Genomic DNA, 4,224 nt, shown 5'->3' on the forward strand with positions numbered 1-4,224 from the left:
CGGGGGAAGCTGTTCCACTTAGGTCACCTCGAGCCACGTCCACTCGTCTTTATGCTGCAGGGTAAGTTTGTAAATGACATAAAGTACAGTGCACGTGACTTGTGGGAACCTCACACACACACACACAGGATAAAGTGCAACAGCAGAACGGCAGGGGCTGAGCCAACAGGAGCGTCGCCGTTCTAAGTGCACGGACGCGGACTCCGACCGAGCAGGCACGTCTTCTTGCCGGCATTTCTGACAATCCTATGCGCTCTGCTCCCCTGGGGCTTTGTCTCTCTTTCTGAAGGAACTGTTGAGGCTGTGACTCTTCTTAAACCATGAGCAAAACTCCCCAGAGCTCTACCTATAGTGTTTTAAGAATGCTCTCCAACAGTGTTGGTTGAAAATCACCCCGGCCTTGGCAATGGCCGCGGGTGAGATTCTGCGCCTAGAGCCACCAGGGGCCACAGCTCACCTCCCACTGCTTTGGTGTGGGGAAGTGAGACCTGGACCCGACAGGTGCCCCACCCACCCCCAAAAAAAAGTGCTCCACAATGTTTCTGAGCTGTAAAAGGAGGTTTCCAATGAGATCTGGTCTGTAACAGGAAGTACAGCTATTTTAATGGATGTAAGCATTTCATTAACTTGGCAGCAAACACTTCAAGGCCCTTTGACACTAGCCACCGAGCGTGTGGACTTGGGTCATCTTCTACTGCTTTCCTCGGCCATAGCAGAGAGCTGGACAGGAAGTGGAGCAGCGGGTCTCGAACTGGCACACATATGGGATGCCAACACTTCAGGCCAGGGCATTAACCCGCTGTGCCATAGAGCTGGCCCCAAGCACACAGAACTCTTAACAGATGTGATCTGAAGAGATGTTAACTACAGCACATTGTAGTCATAACGAAAAGATTCTAAAATGTGCATAAGATAAACGTCAGATTGCTTTCAGAGGAAATCCAATTATACTCACAACTGGCTTCTCAGTAGAAACCCTACAGGCTAGAAGGGAATGGTGAGATACAGTCCAAGTCATTAAAAAAAAAAAAAACTGTTAACCCAGAATGCTGTACCTGCAAAGCTCTCATTTATGAATTAAGATGAAATTAAAAACTTCCATAACCAACAGAAATTGAAAGAATTAGTTGCCACTTGTCCAGCCTTACAAAAGATACTTAAAGATATGCTACACAGAAACACAGAAAGATAGCCATCACTATGAAAGAATGAGAAGACAGGAAATCCTCCAGTAAAAGTACAAAAGAAATCTGACGTAAACAACAGGAATATTTATGGGAAAATGGCAGGGCAAAGTCACTACTTATCAATAGTTATCTTGAATGTAAATGGCCTCAACACTCCAGTTAAAAGATACAGACTGGTTAAGTGGTTTAAAAATGAGACCCATCTATTTGCTGCTTATAAGAAACACATCTCACCAACAAAGACACACACAGACTGAAAGTGAAAGGATGGAAAAAGATATTTCATACTAACATAAACCAAAAATGTCATCCTAATGTCAGACAAAATAGACTTTAACATAAAAACTGTTAAAAGATATGTAGAAGGGCACTATGTAATGATTAAAGGATCATTTCAACACAAAAATGTGACTATAATAAATGTATATGCACCAAATTCCAGAGAGCCTATTTAAAAGAAATGTTAATGTATCTAAAGGGAGACATAAACTCCATTGCAATAGTATTGGGGTGTTCAATGCCTCACATTCAGCAATAGACAAATCAATAAGACAGGCCATCAGCAAGGAAACCATAGAATTAATCAACACTTTAGACCAAATGGACCTAATGGGTATCTAAAGAACTTTTCACTCTACAGTGGCAGAATACATGGAACTTTCTGTAGGATAGACCATATGCTAGGACATAAAGAAAGTCTCAGCAAATTAAAAAATAAATAAATAAATAAAAAACAACCATGCATCTTTTGTGACCACAATGGAATAAAGCTGGAAACCAAGAACTCAAGAATCTCTACATCATATGCAAACACATGGAGAATGAATATCATGATCCTGAATGGTGGATCATAGAAAAAATCAAAAGAGAAATCAAAAAATTTCTGTAAACAAATAAAGATGACAATTCATCCTATCAAAACTTATGAGAGGGGCCAGTACTGTGGCATGGCAGTAAGGCCACAGCCTGCAGTGCCAGCATCCCACATGGGAGCCAGTTCGAATATTAGCTGCTTCATCTCTAATCCAGCTTTCTACTATAGCCTGGGAAGGCAGTAGAGGATGGCTCAAGTACTTGGACCCCTGCACCCACATGGGAGACCTGGAGGAGACTTCTGTCTCCTGACTTTGGATTGGCCAGCTCCAGCCAATGCAAACACTTGTGGAGTGAAGTATCAGGTGGAGGATCTCTTTCTCTCTCTTTTTTTCTCTCTCTCTCTCTCTTTCTCTTCTTCTGCCTCTCTCTAACTCTGCCTTCCAATAAAATACATAAATGTTAAAAAAAAAAAAAAACCTTATGGGATACAGCAAAAGCAATGTTAAGAGGGAAGTTTATAACAATCGGTATCTACATGAAGAAATTGGAAAAGTACCAAATAAATGAGCTATCAATGCATCTCAAAAGCCTATAAACAGAACAACGAACCAAATCCAAAATTAGTAGGAAGAAAGAAATAATTAAAATTAGAGAAGAAATTAAAAAAAATTGATACCAAAGAAACAATACAAAAATCAGTGAAATGAAGAACTGGTTTTTTTGAAAAATAAAAACTGATACATTGCTGGTGAAAGTAACCAAAAAAAAAAGGGGGGGAGAAGACCCAAATCAATAAAATCAGAGATGAAAAGGGAAATGTGACAACAAATACCACAGAAATAAAAAGAATCATCAGAAATTACCACAACAAATTCAGAAACTTGGAAGAAATGGATAGATTCCTAGACACATACAATCTATCAAAATTGAGTCATAAAGACATAAAAAACCTAAACAGATCCATAACCAAGAGGGAAATTGAATCAATAACAAATACCCTCTCAACAAATAAAAGCCCAGGACTGTAAGACTTCACTGTTGAATTCTATCAGACATTCAAAGAAGAATTAATTCCAATTATTCTCAAGCTATTCAAAACAATTGAGAGGGAGGGATTCCTCCCAAACTCCTTCTATGAAGTGTGCATCACCTTAATTCCTAACCCAGAACAAAGATGTAACAGAGAAAGAGAACTATCAATCAACATCTTGATAAACATACATGCAGAAATCCTCATCAAAATATTAGGTAATCAAATCCAACAAGACATCAGAAAGATCATTCACCCACACCAAGTGGGATTTATCACTGATATGTAGTGATGGTTCAGCATTCACAAATCAACCAATGTGATACAACACATTAACAAAGTAAAGAACAAAAACCATATGATTATCTCAGTAGATACAGAGAAATCATTTTACAAAATTCAACACACTTTCATGATGAAAACTTTAAGCAAATTGGGTATAGAAGGAACATTCTTTAACACAATCAAGGTAATTTATGAGAGACCCACAGCCGGTGTCCTATTGAATGGAAAAGCTGGAAGCATTCCCCCTAAGATCCAGAACCAGACAAGAATACTCACTCTCATCATTGCTATTTAATATAGCCCTGGTAATAAATCTACTTAAAATAGATCAAAGACCTAAAAATTTAATATAGACTTAACCAGAGTCATCAAGAAAGAAAAAGAAATCAAAGGGATACAAATTGGAAAGGAGGAAATCAAACTATCCTTATTTTCAGATGACATGATTCTATATATAGGGGATCCAAAAGACTCCACTGAAAGACTATTGGAACTCATAAAAGAGTATAGTAAAGTGGTAAGACATAAAATCAACGCAGAAAAATCAATAGCCCTTGTATACACAGACAATGTCATGGCTGAGAAAGAACTTTTAGATCACAATAGCTCCAAAAAGAATGAAATAGCTTTAAATTAATATAACCAAGGATGTCAAAAATTTTTACAATGAAAATTACAAAACATTAAAGAAATAAATAGAAGATATTTAAAAATGGGAAAATCTTCCATGTACATGGATTGGAGGAATCAATATAATCAAAATGTCCATGCTACCAAAGGCAATTTACAGATTCAATGTGATCCCAATCAAAATACCAATGACATTCTTTGCATATCTAGAAAAAATCATGCTAAAATTCATATGGAAACACAACAGACCCCAAATAGCTAAAGCAATCTTATACA

General features: G+C 37.9%; 1 non-coding gene across 1 annotated transcript; it reads left to right on the top strand.

The window, feature by feature from the left end:
• The first annotated feature begins 377 nt into the window (after positions 1–377).
• Positions 378–503, top strand: LOC133757273 (small nucleolar RNA ACA64). The gene has a single exon (XR_009865644.1). It is a non-coding gene; the product is annotated as a small nucleolar RNA ACA64 (small nucleolar RNA).
• The last annotated feature ends 3,721 nt before the right edge of the window (positions 504–4,224 follow it).

The sequence above is a fragment of the Lepus europaeus genome, chromosome 3 (genome assembly GCF_033115175.1).
Source record: "Lepus europaeus isolate LE1 chromosome 3, mLepTim1.pri, whole genome shotgun sequence".
Lineage (NCBI taxonomy): Eukaryota > Metazoa > Chordata > Mammalia > Lagomorpha > Leporidae > Lepus > Lepus europaeus.